Source organism: Chrysochloris asiatica, unplaced genomic scaffold, assembly GCF_000296735.1.
Source record: "Chrysochloris asiatica unplaced genomic scaffold, ChrAsi1.0 scaffold00124, whole genome shotgun sequence".
Lineage (NCBI taxonomy): Eukaryota > Metazoa > Chordata > Mammalia > Afrosoricida > Chrysochloridae > Chrysochloris > Chrysochloris asiatica.
In genome coordinates, this window is record NW_006408642.1 from 5,147,222 (window position 1) to 5,172,943 (window position 25,722).

The following is a 25,722-nucleotide window of genomic DNA, read 5'->3' on the forward strand; positions in this document are numbered from 1 at the left end:
ACTTAGGGTCACTATGAGTCAGTACCAACTCGATGGCACCTAGCAACAACAACAATGGACTACTATTGTGGCACTGTGGGTAAATGTGCTGGATTGCAAAGTTGGTTTGAATGACAGACTAGTGGTTGAAGCTCACCAGTTGCTCCTTGAAAACCCTATACAGGGTCGTGCTATGGGTTGACACCAACTCAACAGCACTTAACAACAACAACTGTAAATGATATTGTCTTCCTGATTTCTTTTTCAAAGCTGTCTTTATTAGTGTAAAAGAATCCTGATTTTTGTATGTTGACCTTCTCCCCTGCTACTTTGCTGACTCTTTCAATAAGTTCCAATAATTTTCTTGCTGAGACTTAAGGGTTTTCTACGTATAGGGTCATATTATCTGCATATAGAGAGTTTTACTTCTTCTTTGCCAATTTGGATGCCTTTAATTACCCTTTCTTGCCTTATAGCTCTAGCAAGTGATTTTCATTTGAAGCCTGAGCATTTGGGTATTATATTTTGAAACTCTGAATCTTAATGTATTTGTCTGGTTTTGTTTTGTTTGTTTGTTTCTGATTTCTTTAACATCACACTCGCAGGGGTTGAGGGTTATGGTGGTCATCACTACATCACTGCAAGGTTTCTCACTTAGCCTCTGTTGACACCTGCTATAAGGCAAACTTCAGATGGAACATGTGCTCTCCATTCTGCCCTCTGGTCACTCTACTACAATAATATTAAAGTTCCTGTTAAATATTTCATTTCTTAGTTCTTCCTTTTAAATGTTCTCTCTGACTTTTGTAGGTATTTTGAGTTCTCTCTGACTTTTGTAGGTATTTTGAGTTGTTGAACTCGTTTGCTACTTAAGTGCTATCCTACCTACTTTTGGAATCAAGGTTGTACTAGCTTTATAAAATAAATTAAGACATTTTACATATTTTCTATGCTCTATAACAGTCTAGCACAGGAATTATATATACTTTAAACTTTAAAGGTTGTTAAAAGTGAAAAAAAAAAGTGAGAAGTAGTAAAACCATCTGGGTCTGGGACCTGGTTGTTTGTAGGGTGGGGGTAGAAAGAACCAGGATCTATGACTACCTTTAAAAATTTTTTTCCCCTATAGTTGTTGGTCTTTTTAGGTTTTCTGTCTGTTCTTGAGTTATTTTAATAATTTTTATGTTCCTACAAAGTATTTTTTATCTTTTTTCTAATTTATTGGTATTTTTGTATACTCATATTCTTCAATTATTTGAAATTGAACCCACCCATATCTGTAATTATACTCTCTTTATAATTCATAGTGCTTTTTTGTCTGCTTAACCTTTTTTAATCAAACTGGTCTTTTTGATTGGTCTTTTGAACATCTTTTGATTTTAAGTATCAAACCATTATTTTACTTGTTTTCTGTTTCATCATTTCCCATTATTAATCTTTGATTTCCTTCTTCTTTATTTCACTCTTTAAAAAAAAAAAATTCAAGTTGATTGTTCAGTGGCTTTTCAGTCATTCTTGTTTTCCAAATGCATTCCAAGCTCTGAGACCCTCTTTGATGCATACTGTAGGATTTGAGTTGAGTGCTCTCATTATCATTCATTGCTATATAATCCTTAGTTTCAGCTTTGATTTTCTTTTATAAATAACTCAGGTTAGAGTTTCAAGAGGCCTCTGCTATTTCTCCTGGGAGGATTTTATGGAGAATTTATTTGTGACCAAATGCTTGGTCAGTTTTTATAAATGTTCCCTTGATATTTTTAAATGTGTGTTATTAGTTGGGATATGAATTTAAATACAAAATTCATCTAGACTGATGATTTTGTATTCAAATTGTCTATATCTTAACTTTTTGTTGTTGATTATTGGACCTGTCAATTTCTAAGACAGCTGTGCCAAAATTTCCTACTATGGGTTGTGCATTTATCAGTTTCTCCTTGTATTTCCTAACACTTTCTACATAGCTCCGTACTGTGTTGTTGTTCTACGTTTGTAGAAAAAGACTTCTATTATTATTACGTTCTGGATTTTATCTTTAATCAACATAAAATATTCCCTTGCTTTTGGCCCTGAATTGTATTTTTGCCTGATACTAATACTGCATTTTTGCTTTTTGCAACACTTAAATGTGTTTCCATCCATTCTGTTGTGTCATTATATTTTTAATCTTTTTACAAATAGCATACACATTTCCTGTCTGAAAGTCTATCTTTTAATAGGAGAATTGGAACCACTTGTCCTTATGACAGATGTTGGTATGTTTAGATATTGATATACTATTTATTTTCATTTTCTACTTACCATGCTTCTTCTTGTTCTCCCTGCCTTCCTTATTGTATACTTAAAGTATTTTTTTCACCTTTTTGTCTTTTTCTAATTTTCTTTGGTGGTTTGGAAGTTCTACATCCCATTCTTCTTCCTCTAGTGGTTTAAAGCAATGAGTTATAGCAGCATAGTTGTTGTGAGTCAGGCTGCTAACCTCAAGGTCAGCAGTTTGAAACTACAAGCTGTTCTGTGGGGAAAAGATGAGGCTTTCTGCTCCTGCATAGATTTTCAGCCTCAGAAAACCAACTCCACAGCACATAACCACCAACCACCACCAGTGGTTTAAAGCAGAGTATTTAATTCTCAAAACTGATAGGACAATAAAATTTTAATTTAAATCTGTAACCTATATTTCTCTCAAGACAAAATCCTAAGCCCCTTTTTACATGTTTTTAATTTCCAGTGACCCTTTTTTGCTGTCCGACTACTCCCTTTTCACAAGAGACTATTCTTGTTTTACTAGTGTACTAGCTCTCTGAATTGTATGCATGTGAAATCCAGTTCTGTTTCTTTTCATCTTTACCGTGCCAATGATTTCCTCAAATGTCTTATCATTCTTGCTTGTCCAGTCATAATTTTAAATGCATAACCATACAGGTTGGTGTTGGTAACTGTCATGTGTCTTCTTACCTTTCACTAGGTATCCTCTGGTTTCCACTGCGGACCTTGCCTCTGAACATGGGGAGTGACAAGAACTGTATGTCAGTTGGTGGCTGGTGTGACAGCAGATGTCCCTTTGGTGTGGCTAGGTCAGCTAGTGACCCTCATGGTGGTTTTGCTTTGGAGTGGAACAATTTCCCTTACATTACTCGAGGCACTGTGGGCTTCTCTTTTCTTCTTCTTACTCCGCACTTTCTGTTGAGGTTCCTTGTACTCTCCTCTCACTAATGTTCTAGACTCAGTATGCAGTAGGAAGAGTCCTTACCCTGTCCTTGACCTGTCCCAGCCTTTTTACTGCCATTCTCATAGGTCATGGAGTCCAGGTGTGGCACTGTCAGATAAGCACTGAACTACTAACCACAAAATCAGTGTATCCAACTCACGAGCTGCTCCTCAAGAACCCTATACAGGGTCGCTAGGAGTCAGAACCAACTCTACAGCATTTAATAACTCATAGGTCAGGCGGAAGGAGAGAGGTACACACTGCTTACAGTGTCTACACACCTGGGGCAAGGGACTGGCAAAGGGCTAATTTCCCTGACAGGTGCTCCCATAATTTGCCTTCCCTCCAGATTTGGAGTTTTCCCAGTAAACCATTGAGAAGACTCTCTTACGTCCTCTGAGCCTACTGCTGCCCTTATTTGGGATAGTCGTTTTCACTATTCTGCCACCTTCTTTCTGCCTTCCAGAAAGCCATCAGTATATCTGGGGCACTGATGTTACCTTTTCAGAGCTATGGAGGATTTATATTCTTAGGAGGGGAAGAAAACATGTATGTTTGGTCTACCATGTTGAACCAGAAATCTAAAAGAGGATTTAAGATATAACAAAAATGTAGATTTTTGATTGAGGAACGCAAACCACTAAAATACTTTTTTCTAGAAATAATTCCAAAAAAGACATCCTTTTCCTGTAAAAGTAAGGCAAATAAATAAAAGATAAGGATAGAAGCAGTTGTGGTCTGCAATTAGAATGAAATAATGAGTAGAAGTTGGGTGTCACGGCTCTGTTTGTATCGGCAGTGTGGGTCATACACACTAGCTGCCTCTATTAAAATATAACTATTAGCAAATGAAATTAAATACTTCCGTTGCCTAGTAACTAACCCCATCTGAGAAAGAAGCAAAAATAGAATACACAAATTTAGAATTTTTAGGCCAAGTGCCAAGCAAAATATTCTTGCCTATATCCTTTTGATCATCTGCCATGTGAATGGAAGACAGAGTAGTTTAATGTCAAATAAGCAACATTTAATGTTGACTTTTCTTGACTGAGAATATATACATGAGACATACACATGCTTTCCAGGGACCTCAGCCACCCTAGTTCCCCCAAACACAAGTGGGGGCAAGAGACAGAAGAAGCTCTGATTTACTTCTAGGTATCCCTTGTTCTGATTTCATTAAAAGACCTATGAGCATTGTGTAATTTAAGCTACATTTTACTATCGGAAGAAAGGTATAAGCCATCTGTTTTACTCATTTCCATCAAAAATTAGAATATTATTTTTCCACCCAAGTAGGTTTACAAAAAGACAAAGAAAATTCAAGAACAGTTTAAGATTATGTGGTACATCAAATAATTCCTGAGATCATATACTATTGACCTCTCAAGAAAGGTCATGATAAATAAACTGACATTAATGTCAGTTTGTTCAAATTACTTTTTTCTGCCTCCTTTTAATAAAGGGGGAGGAACCACATATATTGATAGACAAAATATTTCCAAATAGAATGTAAAAAGGAGAATTATATGTTTAAAATAATTTTAAATTTATAGAATTATAATAGTATAATGAATTTTCATGTACTCTGTACTCAGATTATTTTAGCATTTTCACTTTTTTTCTCTCTCTTTCTTCTTTCTCTCTCTCACACGATTGTGTTACTTATGTACTGCTATATAGCAAATTGCCCCACAATTACTTTGCAGTTTAAAACAGCAAACATCTCACATTGTCTATGGTTCAGGAATCCAGACGTAACTTCACTGGATGCTCTGGCTCAGAGATACTCATGAGCTACAATCAAAGTGTCTGCAGAGCTATAATCACCTTAAGGCTCAACTAGAGGGAAGTAAGACTTCTTACTTCACATGGCTTCTGGCAGACCTCAAGTTCCTGCTCACTGTAGGCTGTCTTCCATCTTCTTTGTCTGTGGACATCTGCATGGGTATGAACTCTGACTTCTCTCTAAACAAGAGAGCAAGGAAGATGGAAGTCCCAGTCTCTGTAGCCTGATCCCAGTAGTGACAGCCCATCACTTGCTGGATTCTGTTAGTCAGAGGCAAGTACCAACTGGATCTAGCAGACACAGGGCATAAACACAAGGAGGAGGGGGTCATTCACAACCATCCTACCTACTACACACATATACATATACAAATATATGTTGTTTCTATTCATTGCTTTTGAGTCCATTCCAATCATGGCGACCCCAACTGTACAGCATAGAACTGCTCCGTGGTTTTCAAGGGTATGAACTCTGGAAGCAGATAACCAAGCCTATCTCCCATGGTGCCTCTGGGTGGGTTCCAACTGCCAACCTTTCAGCTAATAAGTAGTCATGTGCTTAACTTTTCCCACCACCTAGGGACCACCATATGTACACACATAGATTATGTGAAAGTTACATTACCTTTAAATAGCTCAACATGTGTGAGTATTTCCTGGGAATATAACCAAGTCCAATGGTCAAATTCAGGACATGTAACAACTGATACGGTGTTGGTGCCTAATTTACAATCCATCCTCTGACATTACTAGTTGTCTCAGTAAGGTCTTTCCTTGATCTGAGAGCACACATTGCATTTGGTCATCACCCCACTTTGACCTTCTTTGATCTGGAACAGTTCCTCACCCTTTCTTATCTTTCCTGACATTGATATTCCTGAAGAGAGCCGAGAGTGTCTCATATGGGGGTTTTCTAGTGTTTCCTCATGATTGGATGGAAGACACATTTTAGGTCACTCTTAGCAGTCTTTTGGTGAGTTGAAATCCTTAAGGTATTCATTGATTAGCAGATGGATAGCAAACCTCAGAGCCCCATTACTCACAAAATCCTGGTGGGTGTGGTGACAGAATGCAGAGGACTCTGGCCTCAGCTCTGTAGTGGGACAGCATGTTGACATACAGCAGGCAATTTCTAACTATGTAACCAGGGACTCATTCCAAAATAGGAAAGCAATCATTTGAGTCTGAAACCTGTTTGCAACCTATTTTTTCTTTCACTTTTACAAGTATTTTACAGATATAAATGTTCATAAAAATTTAAATCGTATCGTCACCATAAACATATTTATATTATCTCTGTGTTCTTGTATTGCTAATAATAAGTGAGCAAGTTAATGCTTTGTTGATGAATGCCAACATTAACTGCCAATAAAGTGGTGCTGTAGAATAAGCACTGGACTACAAGGTTGGCAGTTCAAACCCACCAGCCGCTCCTCGGAAACCCTATACAGGATTGCTAACAACAATAATGACAACAAAGAAAGATTGGCTAATCCAGTGAACAGCTAAAAATTACAAGAAAATTTCACCTACCAATGCGAAGAAGTTATAAATCAGGTTGAAAAGAGAAATCTATGTTCAGTACAGTAGTAAATGCAATGGATAGCCTGCCCATTTTCTAGTCAGATCTTACCCCATACTTGTGGTTTTAAATTATGAGTTAGGGTAAGAAAGGTTTTTGTTTTGTTTTGTTATGAAAACCTTCGGTTTTATTTTCAACCAGTCATACGTTTTGTTTCATCTCAATGATTACACTCCCCTCCCTGGAACAACAGTTGCCCTGCTTCCACCCTGTGACTTCCCTTTTACAGCTTACTTTTAACAAATGAACAAAGCAAAAATATCTGATCTACACATACAAAACCAGAAATATATATTCATTTAAATGTCCAAAGGGCACACTTTGTAAGCTAGCCTCCTACCCACAGGCACACAGCCTTTCTCTGTCCGTGGGCCTAGAGTCCTCAGCTGCTCTGTCTCTCTTTGCCATCACCTATGTCACTGTCTGGACCGTCATTGCTTTTCTGGGTAGGATCCCACACTCTACTCATGCTCTTCCCTCTTGCTGGTCCTAGGTTCCTCTGTTCCTGAAATGAAAGATGAACTACTTCGCCGCTTTTCGTAACACATCTTCTACAATTACAGTTGTGACAATCACGAGTAATCCTGCTAACAGTTACTCACAATTGAATCATAAAATCCTATCACCACCATCCCCAACCCCTTTCACCAAATCCATCTGGAAAAGAGCAAAAGTATCCAATGGGGATTCTACCTTACTCCACTCATTCTGAAACTAAGCACACTCATCAAAGTTAATAAGTCAACCACTTTATGTTGTTATTGTTGTTGAGTACCATCGAGTCAGTTCTGGCTCATAGCAACCCTGTATTTTCCTAGGAGCCACTGATTCATTTGAACCACCGACCTTGCAGTTCAAACCAACCTTGCAGTCCAGTGCATTATCCTACAGTGCCACACCAGAACTCCTCATGCCTTTTTAGACCCTCATTATTGATAGCCAATGTCTAAATTACCCATCCCTATCAACCCAGTACACTGAGACAAGCTTGATCCTTGTTATGAAGAATCCTCCCAATATGTTAGAATTTTGAGCATCTGTATCCTGTTCATAAAACTGTAGCAATTTGAACAATACAACATCAGATTTCTATATCTTCATTTGGTCGAGTTTTGGTCAGTTAGCCATCCAAGCTAGGTCAGATGGGCACTATCTGCAACTTTAGGTGTTCACACATGCCTCCCTGCACTTCAGACCAGCCATAGTTAGGTGGCTAGGTCAGTGGCCATAGGCTTGGGAGTTCACACATCTTCCTAAACTCCAGACCAGCCAGCCCTTCCTGTTCTCCCTCTCAAGTCAAGATCAACGAGTGTCTATGGAACGTGGCCAAACTCATTGCTTCATGATTTCATTGCTGCATTTCCACTCACAAGTAGACCAGGGTGGTCACCAATGAGCATATAAGTCTGCTCATGGTTCCCTTTGAGTTTCAGTCTTAGAAAAGGGTTTTCCCTGACAGGCTGACTTTTCTTGCCTTGATGCCTCCAAGGCAGTTTGCTTGATATTCTAACAGCCAAACAGTCTGCTTTTTATCTGCTGGTCTTTCTTTCAATACATGTCTTCTGTTCCTCTAGGCTTTCCGGGTTGGTCTGTATGTCTTTTCAAGTGGGAATGTCCTACCTCAGAAGGTTCTGGGTGGGGCTCAGGATTTCACCTAAGGCCCCCTATTCCACGAAGGCTTAACAAGAAACCTATTTCTCTGGACAAATTCAAAATAAATGTTACTTGTCTTTCAACTGAAGAGACCTATATTTGAGTCTTCAAGGGCCACAAGATGTTTGCTGGCGTGGAACATTTTCAGCCACACAACAAAAGCACACCATAAATCGTGGACAGTATCATACAGTTCTCCTCCACCTCTCTGCACAAGTTCTTTGCACTTTAAATGCTAGTAGAGTTTACCTTTTTTTCTCCCTCTCCCTTTTCCATTTTTCTGAAACTTATTTTCAGTCTTAAAACTGTACCAGGAAAAATAGCAATAGTCTCTGGACTCTGTTGCCAGGTCCTTGGGGCTTTTGACCATGATATTTAGTGTATACTTCTCATTTTGCAGCTCTTATCTCTGCTGTTTTTCTGATTGGGTTCCCAGGTGTGTTCCTTCAGCTTCCAGAAGAACTTCCTCAGCTGCTTCCTCACTCTCTTTGCTTTGTGCAAAGCCAGGAACAGTATACAGTCCACAGTTGAAGGTGGTAGAAGTGTGGGCATTTCTTTCTTTCTTTTGTGAGAAGCAGAAAAAGTGTGTAGTCTATTGCATTCATGAATAAGAATTTTAAGGACTTCCACAGTTGCTTTTTGTTTTGTTTTGATTTTTGGCAGAAACTCAGTGTTCCTTAAAGCAATAGCTTCCCATTCCTCACTCCCCCAGTTCCTGGTAGTCACAAATACATTTATTTTTTTCCTGATTTCTATCTTTTGTTATTTCCTTCTTTATAGAGTGGCATTTCTGTGGGCCAAAGACATTGTTTCCCATTGATTCATTCATCAAACATTTATTGAACATCTCCTATGTTCTAGGCACTATCCTTGTGGCTAGAGACACAGAGGTGAACAGGACAATTGAAATTCCCCCACTCATGAAATTTATGTTCAGTGGAGTCCTGTGATAAATTAGTACATAAATCCAGGAAGAGCAAAGTTCCAGGTAGCAATAGTGCTGTGAGGAGAATCAAGTAGGCGAACATGAGAGACAGTGGGCAATGGGCAGGGCCTTCACCCTGGCTTCCCCAGTCTGTTATCTCACCTGGACATCTTCTCTGACTGTGGGTTTTGCTTTGATGTTTCTCTGCCCAGCTGCCTGACTTCTCTCTTTCCTCCTGGGCTGGATGCAGGGTGAGTGTGTGGGGAGATGCCAACAAGGTCTGAGAAGCCCCTTATTAACATTCTGTGTTGTTGTGAAGTGCCATCGAGTTCACTCCAACCCATTGCAACCCTGTATAGGGTTTCCAAGGAGCAGCTGGTGAGTTTGAACTGCCGACCTTACAATTCAAATGGCTTTGCAGTCTGACACATTAACCCACAGCACGACACCAAGATAAGCACTGCACTGCAAGGTCAGTTTGAACAGCAAGGTCAGCAGTTCAAACTCACCACCAGCTCCTCAGAAACCCTATACAGGGTTGCTATGATGACACTTAACAACAACAACCTGGGGTCAAAGAACTGAAAAGAGTCCATTTAATAACCTCAGAAGTTTCTTCCTGAAGACAAAGGCTTCTCATTTGTTCCAGGAAAAGCTCTACCTTTTATGTGAAAAAGAATCAACACTATGGACAACAAATTTAGAATAGACATCATATAGCAAGCGCATGCTTTCCAAACATGATGTGACTAGATTTTCTGTGATACTTAGCAAGTGATTGCCTTGCCATTCGCATCTGCCCTTCGAATCCGTGGGTAGCAGTCTCTCTGACATAATTTCTCTTACAAATCAAAAGGAAACAGTCTGAAATTATGACTTCAACCCATGCCGACATTATTTTTTCCACCTCTTTTGAAAAGGTCACTTCCTTGGACTACTAGAGTGTGAATGTTCCCAATGCATCCAGGTAGCCAGGGATTCCACCTGAGGGGAGGAGCAGCTTTCTGTTTAGGGCTTAACAGGTGTGGTAACAAGCCTCCAGCCCACTAAAACAGATTCTTCTCTCCTGATGTTTGACTGAGATAGTTTCATTATGAATTTAGTTGTGAGGGGTTTTATATCATGTATTACAGGAAATCACACACAAACCAAAAAAAAAAAAAAAGACCAATTGCTGTCAAGTAGATTCTGACTCATGCCAACCTTGTGTGTGCTTCAGAAGACTTTTTCAGTGGGTGGGACCCTTCAAAAGCAGACCACCAGGTGTGTCGTTACTAGTTGCCTCTGGGTGGGTTTGAACAATCAACCAAGTTCCTGCCTTCAGAGACTTGTGGCACTTGGTGGTGGTTGTGTACCACCAAGTCATATTGATCCAGTATAGGGTTTCCAAGGCTGTAAATCTTTATGGGAGCAGAAAGCCTCGTCTTTCTTCCACATATTGGCTGCTAGATTCGAACTGCTGACCTTGCAGTTAGCAGCCCAGCTCATAAACCATAGCTCCTTTTGTAGTGTTTGTTGTTATTAAGTGCTGTTAAGTCTGTGCCGACTCATAGCGACTCTGTATAGGACTTCTGAGGAGCAGCTGGTGGATTTGAACAGCCAACCTTACAGTTCAAACCAACTTGCCGTCCAGTGCTTATCCTACAGTGCCACAAAGTTGAAAATCAAAAGCACATTTAGAAACAGAATCCTTTGGCCCAGAAGCACACACACACACAGTTTCTCTACTCCACCCACACTCGAACCACCAGCTTGCCACATCACAATTCCCACGTGGTGCCTGCGATCAGTATCATAGCACTGACCAAGCCCAGGATGCCCACTGCCCTTCATTCCTGTCACCCCTCCCTTCATCCCATAGGTCTACCACCATTTCTCCTTCCCCTGGATTTCTGGAGTGGATAATGTGTGGACCACTCACATGCTTTATCCCAAGAAGGCCAAAAGCCAGACCAGTTGCTGTTGAGTCCACCCTGATGCACATGCACCCTGACACCCCATGTGTGCCAGAGTAGAACTGTACTCCGTTGGGTTTTTCAGGGGCTGATTTTAAAGAAGTAGATCACCAGACCTTTCTTCCGAGGTATTCTAGATGGATTCAAACCTCCACCCTTTCAGTTAGCAGCCAAGCATGCCAACCTTTTGCACCACCCAGGGATGCCCTCCAAGAGCAGTCTCCTAATCCCCAAAATAGAAAAAATAATCACCCATCTTTGAAAGCCTTTGACTTATGATTACTTCTATACATACACTGAGAAAGTAACCTGAAGGCTAAAAGTGGAAATGTTGAGAGGCTCCAAAGAGAACAAACTGTCATAGCAAGCACAGGGTTACACTCAAAGACTCCAGCAGGGAGAATCAGGGTCCCTTGGTAATTATGTGCATTCCATTAGCATGGCATCCATTCTTTGTCAGAAGGGATTGGTGACAAGGTTTCTGGTGACAGGGTTTCTCCGGAGAAGCCTGCAGCTCATGGGCTGTATTGGAAGGGCTGCATACCTCCCCGAGGGAGAGTCTAATAAAGGCAGTTTGTTGGGTTGAGTTTTTGTTTTATCTCAGATGCTAGTGCTGAAGCACACGATGTCTATTATGATATTATAGGCACTGTTAACAAAAGCTTCACTCACCAAGGAAAATTAAATGTTATGGTCTCATGGATGCTGGGCATGGGGGTGGGGAAGTGAGCTGGAGAAGGTTGGGAAAGACAGAGGAAGTGTCATTTCCTCTTCTTTAGGAAAGGAAAATATCGGGCAAGCCATAAACATAGCTTCATTCCCAAGCTAGGGATTCTTATAGTTAATATGTTTTGTCAGGCGAGTCTTCAGTACAGATGAAAATGAAATGCCAAGTAACTTCCACCTCTCAGCCAGCTATTGGTGCCTGAGAACAATAGTGAGGGTTTTAATGAATGTCTGTTAGTGGCAGTTGTACTCTTCTAGGTCCATTTTTGGACCAAGAAGTAATGGCAGGGGGCCGGGGGGAAGGGGAGCAGCTATCTGGCTGTGATGGGAAGAGATGGGGAAGATTGTTCCGTAATCCTGGTGTGATTGATTTAGTTCATGATAATCCAAACTGACTGAAAATGAACCATAAACAAAAACACAGTACCAAGAAAGTGACTCTGTTGTTCATTAGAAGGCCCCTGAGTGTCCCAATCCGTTTACACTCAGCTACCTACTGAAATGTTGGTGATTCACATCTACCCAGCGGTGCCTGACAATCTGCTTCCCTATAAGATGACAGCCAAGACAACCCTGTGGAGTTCAGTTCTAAGCAAAAGGTGTGGTTCTCATTATTCATTAGGCTCAAAGCATAAAACATGATTTCTAACAGCAGAGTCTACTCAGCAGAGGGTTTCTTTGTATTTAGGAGTATTTGAGTGGAAGGAAAAAGGGTGGCTGCCTTGCTGAGGTCCAAGCCTCAGCTCAACTAGGATTTTGCAGCAGGTATCTCAACAGCGTCTGCACTGTAGAACCACTGTGTTTCTACTTGATCCCAGCTTAAGAGAAACGTAATGAAAATCCACCTGGGGGGTGTGTGGGGGGGGGTGTCCCTGTATGTCATTCCCTCATCCCACCATCACACACACACACACAGACACACTTCTGCATCTGCAATTCTGTATTCTTAATTTCCATTGGGAGAGGTAATTAATTTTGGAGTTGTTGTCTGACTCATTGGGACCCTGTATAGGGTTTCCAATGAGCTGCTGGTGAGTTTGAACCACCAACCTTTCAGTCCAATGACCTTGCAGTCTAGTGCTTATCCTACAGCGCCCGTTGAATTCTCACCTTTTCATGACTGGCTTGTGCAATGTGCTTATTTCCCTGGGCCTGTTCCTAAAAGGATTTGTGTTTTGCATATTCTATTACTGTTTGGAATATGAGCTTTACCTGACATTGTAGATTGATTTCATGGTTGTGTGCCACTGAGTCAGAACCAACTCTACAGCACACAAAAACAATGGGTACAACCAGAATACTTCTTAGAAGTAAGGATGGCGAGAATTCATCTCATGTACTTTGGACATTTTATCAGAAGGACAGGTAGCAGTTATGTGCTGTGGAGTTGAGTTCCAACTCATAGCGACCCTGCATAGGATTTCCAAGGCTATAAATCTTTACAGAAACAAAAAGTCTCATTTTTCTCCCATGGAACCGCTAGTAGTTTTGAACTACTGACCTTGAGATTATCAGCCCAACTCGTAACCACTACGATACCAGAGCTCCTTCTCAGAAGGACTAAATCCCTGGTAAAGGACATCATGTTTAGTAGAGAGTCAGCGATAATGAGGAAGATCCTCAGTAAGATAGACTGAGACCATGGCTACAGTGGGCTCAAACATAGAAACAACTGTGAGGATGGTACAGGACTAAGCAGTGTTTCCTTCTGTGGTACATAGGATCACTACGCGTCAGAAGACTCAACAACACCTAAGAACAGGTAACAGCTAATACTCTGTCCTGTAATTATTGTGAACCCAGTCTCACGTCCAAAATTCAGTAGGTAACATTGTTCTTCCTGTCACAGTAGTAGGAACAGCCTCTTAGCATGACTTTGGTACTTTAGCATTTTCTGTTCATTCATTCATACGTTTGTTGAATCAGTGTTACCAAATTTTATAGAATCTAAAGACCTTTTTAAATTGTCAAAGAGCAAAGATGTCAGCTTGAGGACTAAGGTGCGCCTGACCCAAGCCATGGTATTTTCAATAACCTCATATGCATGTGAAAGCTGGACAGTGAATAAGAAAGACCATAGAAGAATTGATGCTTTTGAGTTATGGTGTTGGAGGAGAATATTGAAAGTGCCTTGGGCTGCCAGAAGAACCAACAGATCTGTGTTGGAAGAAGTGCAGCCTTGGAGGCCAGGATGGCCAAAGGAGATCATGTTTGGTAAGGTGAAGGGTCAGAAAAAAAAAAAGGAACACCCCCAACGAGATAGATTGGCAAAATGGCAGCATCAGTAGGCTCAAGCATGGCAACAATTATGAGGTTGGCCCAGGACCAGGCAATGTTTTGTTCTGTTGTGCATAGGGTCACTATGAGTTGGTACTGACTTGATGGCACCTAACAACAACAACAACAACAACAACAACCCATTTTTTTGTAAGTGTTAGCTCACACTACTGAAGGAATTCTTGGGACATGCAGAAGATCCTGGTGTGGTGATGTAGAATAAGCACTTGGCTGCTAACTGCAAGGTCAGGCATTCAAACCTACCAGCTGCTTCTTGAGAATCCTATCATTGAGTCAGAACTGACTCAACAACACTTAACAACAACAATGATGGTGACCAGAATTGGGGTGTGATGGCTCTGTAGAATTAGCCCTGGACCGGGGACCACAATGTCAATAGTTTGAGCCTACCAGCCACTCCACAAGAAAAAGATGTACTTTCTGCTTCCGCAAAGATTTACAGCCTTGAAAACCTTATACAGGGTCGCATGAATCAGAACTGCACTTAACAACAATAACATGGCCAGAATGGTAGCCTCCCAAAGGCAAGGAAATAAAACTAAGTTGTGTTGGGTTAAATTGTTCTTAGTAGGTAACATTTGTACTCTAGGATGGTCCTTCCTCCTTCTGCTTCATAGATAGCTTGTTTGATCTTCTCAATAACCTTCAGTGGGCACCATCCTCACCCAAGCCCCCCACTAAAGTCGCTGTGGAGTTGATTCCAACTCATGGTAACCCTTTTATGTAAGAGTAGCACTGCGCTCCACAGAGTTCTCAATGGCTGATTTTTCCAAATGAGATTGCCAAGCCTTTCTTCGAATGTACCTGTGGGTGAATTAAAAAAATCCCACTTTACAATCAGCAGCTGAGTGTCTTAACTGTTTACAGCATCCAGTGATTCCCAGAGGGAGTTACCATCCCCATTGTATTTCTGGGAGACTGAGGAAGAGAGAGATCCTGACTTACACAATAGCATGTCAACATGAGGGATCGAGCTTTTGGGTCTATCTGACCCAAAGCCCCAGGTCCCTCCCTGAAGCTCTGTTTTTCTGAAAAATTCCAGCTATCTATAATTCAGGAATTGAGCTGACTTTACTCAGGTATGGTTGAGAGAAGTAGTTGTCATTATACTGTACACTGGTGCCGAATTCATGTTTTAAAATGTTTAACCTGGCACACTGTAATTAGCTTCAAACCTGTAAACCACCACTTAAGAGCTGAGTCCACTCAGTAGAGGTCTGATTCACTTTCAGGAATCACACACTTTGTCATGTATATTTCTGAAGCAGCATGGTGTTTCACATTCCCAGCTTATCTGAAAGGTTCATTTTGCTGCTAATTCCAGGCTTTTCTAAAGTAAAATTTAAGTCCTGTGTGATGGCTGGATTTGGTCCCCCTTCTACATGCAGGGAATTTGAAGAGCAGTGGAGAGCAGGCCTCTGGGAGATCAGGAAGGATGCTGAGGACTGTGGGCTTTTACTTCCTGACAAGGCCCAGGGACTGAAAGACTAACTGCAGCCAGAGCACAAACCATTCCCCCTGGGACTGAGGCTGGAGCCACTTCCTCTTCCCACCCACGCCCCTATATGACCCTGAGGCTGGCTTTGTTGTCTCATTTGTTGTGCGGTCCAGTCTGCTCCAATTCCTGGCAACCTTATGATCCTGGGCTGTCCTCACAACTGCTGCATTCACCTGGTGAGTCCATCTCATGGAGGGTTCCCCCTAGTTTTCACTGACCCTCTGTGATTCCAAATATGATAGTCTAACAATTAGTCTTAACTGATAACATGTCCAAAGATAGTAAGACTGAGTCTCTCCATCGTGCCTTCTAAGAGGCATTCTGACTGTACTTCTAAGGTAGATTTAGTCATTCTTCTGGTGTGACACTGTTTGAACCACAAGGTTAGTTGTGGTTCGAACTCACCAGCTACTCCTCAGAAACCCTGTACAAGGCCCCTATAAGTCAGAACCTACTTGAAGGCACTTAACAAACAAAACAAATTGGCAGTCCAAGATCTACTTAATATTACACACACACACACACACACACACACACACACACACCACAATTCAAATGCAGTGGTTCCTCTTTGATCTTCCTTTCTATTGTTCTCTTTCACATGTATATAAGGCAATTGAAAAGCCTGGGTCAGAAACAGCTTCTTGTTGTTGTTAAGTGCCATCGAGTTGGTTCCGACCCATAGCGACCCTGTACAGGGTTTCCGAGGGTGTAAATCTTTACGGGAGTAGAAAGCCTGATCTTTCTCCCACGGAGCAGCTGGTGGTTTCGAACCGCTGACCTTAAGGTTCGCAGCCCAATTCGTAACCACTACACTACATCTTTTCTCTTTGTCTAGAGAATGCAAATCTGACCTCCCAGGGTCTCCCCATCACTTTGGGAGTATGTATGGCTTTGAAAGCGAGTACTGGTGTGGCGCTGTGGGTTAATGCGCCAGACTGCAAAGCTGTTTGAACTGCAAGGTTGGCAGTTCAAGCTCACCAGCTGCTCCTTGGAAACCCTCTACAGGGTCGCTATGGGTCGGAATCGACTTGATGGCACTTAACAACAACATGGTTGTGAACAAAGCACAGAAGTGAGGCCAAGACTGATTCCTCTCCTATAAATTGGGGGTCAAGATGCCTAACTCACATGGTCAACATTTGACTTGGAAGGAAGGTGGGCTGACCACCTAACACACAGTCAAGTTTGATGAACAGAAACAAGCCACCAACTCATCCAAGCATCTCCCTTCCTTCTCAGTCTTCCTGAACTCACTTTCTCCTGGTTTTTTTCCCCCCACAGTCTAAGCTCACCAGCCACTCCTCAGAAACACTATACAGGGTTGCTATGAGTCAGAACCGACTTAAGGGCACTTAACAATAACAATATGTCTTTAATAACAATTCAAGATCGTCTGGCTTCTGGACAGAGTAAATGGGAGTTTATGGTGCCAGCAAGGTGAATATTGTGCGTGGCGATTTAAAGAAGTAGAATTAGAGCATCATAGAATTGCAAGGCATTTCCTCTGACTCGTTCCTCTGGGATCTCTCTGGATGGTCAGAAGATTCTTCAGTTCCAACAACAGAGTAAAATAAATCTCTAGCAAAATACCAAAATATAGCTGAGCAGTTCTGTCAGCAAATTTGGGTTTCAGAAGAACTGTCTCCACAGGTAGAAATACCAGCAGAGCAGAAAGGTTGGAGACAAAGAGGAGTCTTGTGTGAATGGGACATAAGGCAAGAAATCATCTCCGCTTGCCTGAGGACAAGATGCTGCTAGTTGCCACTGAGTCGTGGTGACCCCATGTATGATGTAATGAATGACTGCTTGGTCCTGTGTCATCTTTGCAATCATTGGTATGTTGGAGGTCGCTGTTGTAGCCTTTGTATAGTGCTCATCCTCTGGCACTAAACTGGACATAGTATTCTGTCATGATGCACAGGGTTCCCACTTACTGGAGAAACCAGGGATGGAGACCACAGTGATTTGCACAGTAGAACAGTGATTTTAACATATGTGTAGACCTTTCTGTATTTCTGTATTTGGGTAATCTGTTGAAGAACACAGCCTTTGGAGTACATGCACTCAGGTTGGAAGCTGACCCTTCATTTACTTACTGCTCACATTGTCTTGGGCAATTGGGTCTTTTAGGATCAGAAAGTCCCCACGTGTGTGAGGGGGAGAATTAATGTGTTGATCTCCATTCTTGGTTGAAGAGTAGAAATGCACTTTTGGTGGTTGAAGGAGGAAACCGAGCATAGCCTGAGCTGCCAGCAGCTGTAGACCTGTCCATGGAGCTGCCTCCACCATAAACAGGCAACCAACCACCAGTTCCAGAACCCAGGTGCTGTTGTTGTTAAATACCATGGAGTCAGTTCCAACCCATAGCAACCCTGTATAGGGTTTCCAAGGAGCAGCTGGTGATCTTGAATGGCCAATCTTGTGATTCAAACTGACCTTGGGGTCCAGTGCATGAACCCACAGTGCCACACCAGGAGTACCGTAGAAGTCCCATAACTCAATTCCGATTCAGTGTCTTGAGAGGCCCTCTCGTAGGATCTAATACATGACTACACTCTAGCAGCAAACCAAAGCTGTTCTTCAGTAGCTGGTGTCCTGCCAGGGTCTTCCGATCAAGCAGACTGGAGGACAAAAAGGTCCTATTTCTGTTGTAGGGATGAACCCAGCGCACTTAGCCCCAGCAGCAGCAGTAGGTTCCAATGGCCAACTTCCTTTGGGTACTTCTAGAACCAGCCTTCTCATGGCCTGAAAAGCATACCATCACCAGTCATGTGATACTCTGTCCCTAGACATCTAAGCCTCAGCCATACAGGGCTCCTCCTCTGAACTTCCAGGTTTTGGGAAATCCAACCCATTCTCTTTATCCCTCAGCCCTAGAAGTAGAAGCTGCTTCCTAAAGTTGTTCACTTACTCTGGACTACCTCAGTGTAGCTTTTTTACTTTTCCAGTTCACCTAATTTAATTCTTTATGTTAAATCCTTTCCATTAAGATACCTGATATTTATTCTAGGTATCACAAGTTGTCCCAGTTAACAAATCCCCAGAGATGGGATTCTGGGATTAGTGTGGTTGTCTTTGACATTGAGCACAGTGCAATAATATCCTTGCCAATGAGAAATGAGCGGCACTAGTAATCTCTGTTATGAGGCAGCATAATGGTTACTTACTTAAGTAATCATCTGTGGCTGATCATGATGACATGCCTAAAGGACCAAGTGGCTACTGCATATGCTAGTAATATGCTTACAAAGACTCAGGTGGAGTGGATACTTCTGACTCACTAGAAGATTTATAGAAATAACAATGAATTGAGTCTAACTTTCAAACTTAAGTCACAGAAACAGAGAGCTCATCTTATTTCTTACAGACCTAAACTAAAAATGGTGTGGGTTGCAGAACAATGCATACATTGAATTCACAGACTCTTCAAGTCTCTTGTGTGATAGCTGAGACAATGGCTGGAAAAAAGTGGGATCCTAAAATCTGGAATGATGGCATCTGGTAGGACTAGAATAAATCTTAACCCTCTTAGAATAGCTGCCTTCCAATTGAATGTCTAGCTCTCTCAGACCTTCTCTCAACAGCTCCTGCTGTCTCCAGACCCATAACCAGAGTCACATCTAAGCTGGATCCAGGGAGGCAAGTGCTAGGTCTGATCCAAAGGGAAGTGATTCATACACCAAAATGATTGTAATATTTTGCTAAAGTAAAAATATGATGGAGGTGTGTGGGAATGGATTCAGGATATTATACTAAGGAGAATGGAATGGAGAGATTCAAATTTTAATGCTTGAGCTTGAGTAGCTAGAAATGGCTCTAAGTGACTGAAAGTTAGACTCAATGATACCATATTCATTCAGCTTAAAATTCTTGAACTCCCTTGTCATAATATAGAAGGATTCAAAGACATAGAGAAGTAAGGATGTTGGAATAGATTTCTCATGTATGTCCTGCACACTCTCACTCTCATCCTGCCCCTAGTACAGTCCCAGCGACCACTTCCTTTACCGAGACCTTTGCAGAAGTTTGAGCACCAGCATCCTTGGAAATCTCAGTAGTAGCTAAACTCTATAGGATGGGCATGATGGCAGGAGATGCTGATTTCAGTAGGGATGATGGGAGTACAGCGTGGCCAGGTGCAGGCATTTATTCACTGAGTCACTTTAATGGGCTTCAAACTCTTTTTCTTAGTATTGTTTTCCAGTTCTCCTACCAACATTAATTGCATAATATTTCCTCTCCATTATTTCCCTTAGCTTTTACTGTTAAGTGTCTAAACACTGTGTAGTCAGTCTTGGCTATGAATCACTGCAGGCATCTACTTTGATCCTTTTTCTCTTTCTTTTTTTCTGACTTTTCAAACTGAAGAAAACTATTTCTAAAACATACTCGGTTCCAACATGTTATCCTTTGGTGTGGTGTGAAGGACTCTGGTTCCCTAGGCATTATCTAGAAGGAATGTCCCAAGTGTAACCTATTTCTCTAGCACTGTCCAAGACTAAGAACTATAGGAACTTGCTACTTCTGTAGGTAGGCTTGTTTCTGTGGTGCTAGGGGTACCTGTTGGTAAGCCAATGATGATGACGTCTGTGAATATTTATTGAGCCCTTCTCCGTACCTGACACTCACTGCGCCAACCACTTTTCTGACGTTACCCATTTTATTCCTGCTAACAGCTGAGAAGGGCAAGTGTTGTCATTCCCATTTTACAGATGAGGATATAGCCAGCTATAATAATAGTGAGTCTGGCCATTCTAACCCAGGCATCCAGGGTGCCTCTGCTGGAGTCCCTTGAGGCCTCAAGCTACATTGTCCTTTTCTTGACAGATATTAAAAGTGGTCAGATACTTAGAACTAGCCACTAAAGTAAGTAGGATTTTATCATTAAATGTGTGAATTGAAGGGAGGAGCATTTTGCCAATGGCAAAAACCTCACGTGCACATATTGTCTTGTTCAATTATGATAACAACCCAGCTGCCTGTCCTACATGACAGAGCTGAAGCTTAGATTACATGAGAGTGGTCAGAGTCACATGGGGGTAAGTGATGATAAACCTCGCCTTCTGAGTCCAGACCCTTCACTTGAAGAAGCAAGGTCATGACCGCACATATTTCTGTAAGCTACTCATGGTTCACAAGACCTTTTTTTTTTCTTACATTCAACAAATCATACATTCCATTTCATTTCAATAAAATTGCAATCCACACCATGTATTAGTTACTGACAAAGATGGGAACAGAAAGAATCTGGTCACAACAGAAGGGTATGGTTTGACCTTCAGTCCCTATGGACATGAAATGCTTTGGAAAAGGGAGGGAAATGGACTTGTTGGGAGATATTTCTGGGGAGATAGGTATCCCCAGACTGGATTTAGAGGAACAGGGGGCTTTTGAGTGTGACTCATGGCCGTATCAAAGGTGACATCACACCCCAGCATATCACTCTCTTCCAACTGGCCCCACATAGAAATGTAGTCAACATCAGTTTGGGTTTTTTGAGTCTGTTGGTGCAGTGTCCTGGGTTAGTAAGGAAGGGTGCATTGTTCTTATTCAAGTCCATTCCACTTCTGTGAACTTTATGACAATCTTGATGGCCTCGGCACATACATCCGTGGTCTTAGCGTTGTTGGCCTGCATCTTCCTCAGGCCTTTCTTGTTATGCTTCTTGGCAAAGCACATGTTCCTCAAGAATTTGAGGTCCACCCACTCAAATATTTTCATATCCTTCACAATATATTTTTTTTAAGTGTTGAGGAGCAGAGATGTCAGCTTGAGGACTAAGGTGCGCCTGACCCAAGCCATGGTATTTTCAATAACCTCATATGCATGCGAAAGCTGGACAGTGAATAAGGAAGACCGTAGAAGAATTGATTCTTTTGAGTTAATGGTGTTGGAGGAGAATATTGAAAGTACCATGGACTGCCAAAAAAACAAGCAGATCTGTGTTGGAAGAAGTGTAGCCAGAGTGCTCCTTGGAGGCCAGGATGGCCAAACTTCATCATTCCTACTTTAGCCATATTGCCAGGAGGGATTAGTTGCTAGAGAAGGATATCACATAGGATAAGGTGGAGAGTCAGAGAAAAAAAGGAAACCCCCCCCTCCAAAGATGGATTGGCAAAGTGGCAGCATTGATGACCTTCAAGTTTGTTAAGGTAGAGGGTCAGAGAAAAAAAGGAAGACATCCAGCGAGATGGATTGACAAAGCGGCAGCATCAATGGGCTCAAGTGTGGCAACAATAGTGAGGTTGGCCCAGGACCGGGCAGTGTTTCATTCTGCTGTGCATAAGGTCACTATGAGTCAGTAGCAACTAGATGGCACCTAACAACAATAACCCATGGTTCAATAAACAGGTGACCCACATTCCAGCTGACAAAGATAGCAGTGTTTGGCAATGTGTGTCGGGGCTTTGGGTGTTACTGTGATGTTCCGTCTCTCTAAGGCCTCATGGGGCAGATGTTTGTTCACCTGAACATCTCTGCCTGCCTATATGAATAAATGCTGTGGGAAGCTGTCTCACTCTTCCTCAACTCTTCACTTTGCTAATCTAAACCCATGATAGGAGTAGAGAAAATCAAGTATTAGCTATGAAACAATGTATGCTTCAAAGGAAAAGTCAAGACTTTTACAAAATATGAAGGAACTTCAAAAAGTTCATGGAAAAATGGAATTAAAAGATAATGGGATTTTTTTCTTTGAACCTTTTGAAGCCCCCTCATAGGTATGGTCACTACCAACCTGTGATTTTCATAATGGTCATTAAGCTGTCCCCAGAAATGTTATCTGTAAGCCCCACGGCCTCAGTTTCTCTTATGTGCATAATAAGGGCAAAACCTTGACCCAATTCATTCCCCGTCTCCTCAGAGCCCTTTTGATTGCTTCCTGAGGTCCAGGAGAGTGGAGCTCAGGTGTAGTTTCTGCTGAGGGAGCTGACTTTGCAAAGGGTTTTCTCATTCCATCTTTCCCTATAGCTACCATTGAAAGTCCTCTGCTCCTGGTCCCACCACCTTCCCAGGTCTGCAGCTGTTGCCTGAGCTTCTGAGGGTGCAGGGATCAAGGAATAACAACATCTAGGTTGTGGGCTCCACCCTTTGTCTAAAAGGTATTGAATCATCCTCCTGCCCGCCCATTGTTTTCTGTCTAGGACTCTGGGATGGGGATGGAAGAGGTTGGTATCATGAACACAAATGGTCCAGGAGCACCCAGCCCTTAAACAGGAAACTGCTCATCTTCTCTCACCACGTTTGCGTAAAAGACCCATAAAAGCATGTCACCAAACCTGAAGCATTGCGTCAAACAAGAGCTAAGAGGCACTTAAGGGTGCTGTGATAATGTTAGCTGTGCCCTGGCTGATGCCAGGCTGACAGAATTTCCTACCTCCCATCCCACCCACTTCCACCTGTAGTTTTCCAGCCCAGAGTTGAGAAAGCAGGTCCATGATAAAGGTGGGCCTTCTCTAAGCTAGGATGTCTCCCATGAATTTCAACTGGGACCTAAGATTGCTGTCTGTGAGTCTGAAGGATCTGCACTGAAGTCAGGGTGACAATGAGAGTGACTAATCTCTGGAATTGTCCTGCAGGATGAAGATTGAGGCTGGACTTCTGGTTTTGTGCCCAGAACCAGGACAATGAAGAGACTTGGCAATACCGAAAGGTCAGTAGGTTTTATTCTCTGCTGTGCGCTGGGGCTTTAAGTTGGCTGCAGCTATGAGCAACTGTCAGACCCATGAGCAAAAGAAACTAAGCCAAGCCCAGCATTTTGTGACACGAGGTCTGATTTTGACACTCAAGGATGCTGTTATACTCATTTTAGCAATGAGGAAACTGAGGCACAGTTTGAGGTGGGCATGTGAGTAGTGTTACAAGGCTGTGGAAGGCAGCAAGTCAGATGGAGCATCCTTCCTGGGTTTGTAGTTCTATGTTTTATCCACTCTGATATCTGTCCTCTCCATGGCATCAACATTCTCATAAAGAGAGGTGATTAATCTTTGCTGTAACGTGGGCTTCCCTCAGAATAGCATCTTCAATGCTTAAATTAAAATCCCTAGGATTATAAAAATGTATGACTTGAAGCAAAGTCTCGAGGATTTTTTACTAAGCATGCCTCATTCCATTATATTAACAAATAACTACAGTTTTTGTTGTGTGCTTTGTTGTGTTTTTAAATACCAAGGAAACTGCATGGATCCCTGAAGTCTACCCTCTGCCTTGGTCCATCCCACCTTCCTGTTCCTCCCATTCCACCCATTCATGCTTCTGAGGGAACTTTCACCCCAGGCATGGACACACAGCCATTTGTAGAAGGCTGCTTCCTACCCCCCTGTGCCTCCCAAGGCTCACAAACATTTTCAGTACAAAGATCCAGGTGTCCAGAGGAACCCACTAGTCCCAGCTGACCTGTTCTCCTTTAGTGGTTAACAGTGGTAGATTTCTCCAATAACAGCATTCTAGAAGAGTCATTGTATGTGCCCAGATCTAGAGTTTGGGCAGAGAGGACCCTCATGATGTGACTGCCTCCAGCCCCCAAGAAGCTGGCTGATAAACACAGAAAGATTGGGACTTGTGGTTTATGACTTGACTTTGCTAACAATTCCTCTAAGTCCGGGGTGAGGAACCTTTTTTTCTGCCAAGGGCCATTTGGGTATTTATAACATCATTTGTGGCCATACAAAATTGTCAACTTAAAAATTAGCCAGCTGTGTTTAGTCAAACATTTTATTAACTCACCTGTGACGCTGTGGGTGAATGCACTGGACAGCACAGTCCGATTGAGCCACAAGGTCGTCAGTTCAATCTCACCAGCGGCTCCTCGAAAACCCTATACAGGGTCGCTATGAGTTGGAATTGACTCATGCGCATTTACCAACATGTAGTCCAGGTGTGGCGCTGTAGGATAAACACGTGATTGCAAGGTCATTTTAAACGGTATAGGTGGTGGTTCAAACTCACCAGCTGCTCCTCAGAAACCCTATACAGGGTCGCTATGAGTTGGAATTGACTCATGCGCATTTACCAACATGTAGTCCAGGTGTGGCGCTGTAGGATAAACACTTGATTGCAAGGTCATTTTAAACGGTATAGGTGGTGGTTCAAACTCACCAGCTGCTCCTCAGAAACCCTATACAGGGTCGCTAGAGTTGGAATCGACTCAAAGGCACTTAAGAGTAACAGATGTGATGCTGGAACTTTGGTTGCCTTGGCAGGGCCAGACCAAATGATTTTGTGGCCTTCCCCACCCCAGCTCTAAGTAATGACCTGGAGCTCCCCTAACAGACCGTGAAAGTGGGGCCGCAGCAAGTCAGTGCAGGCGAATGTGGGAGCACTTGTGCGCATGTGCACTGTGTCTTCGGGGAGCAGGGGGAAAACAGGTGGTAATTCATCCATTCTGAGCCTGAGCCTCCTTATCTTCTCCTGGGTCCTTTGTGTTGCTCTAGAGGGAACTCACTCTGTTTAGAAACCGGCTCTTCCAGGACTCTGTGAAACCATGTTTCATTAAAGGGTTTTCTCCCCCTTTAAGACTACATTAGTTGTTGCGTTTTTTAAAAACAGCATTTCCTGGGAGAAATACTAGAAAGAGAAGAATGTAAACCAGTCACGGAGACCAGACCAGACCAAGGCCCTGGAAATTCCACAGGACTTCTTCAAAGCCAATCATTATAAAGAGCTTTAAAAAAGAAACCTATGTTGCTGTTGATCCCAGGAATGCATCGCTAGGCCTTTGAGGTTTCAATGCTGGTCAAGTTTTTCAAACACCTTATTCCCTTCCATGGGAAAAACTGCTTGGTCAAGTTCCCCAGGTGTACATTTTGTCTGACAAGAAAGCCTTTTTATTTTTGGCAGAGAAAATGCCAAGAGCCCAGGCAAGACGGGAAGGGAGAAGAACTTACCTGGTCTGCACAGTCCAGACTCTTAGACTGACCCAGAAAATTCCCCCAAGGCCTGGGCAGGAAGCAGGACTTGGAGGCCAGTAACCCTGTGGCACCCCGGTCCTGTCAGGGCTTTATGTGTGAGACAAAATGGAAATGGGCTGTCTTGTTCATTTATTAATGGGTTTTTGTCACACCCCAGGTTAGGAAATAATCCTTCTATTGTTGTCAATAAGTCTTCAGAGGC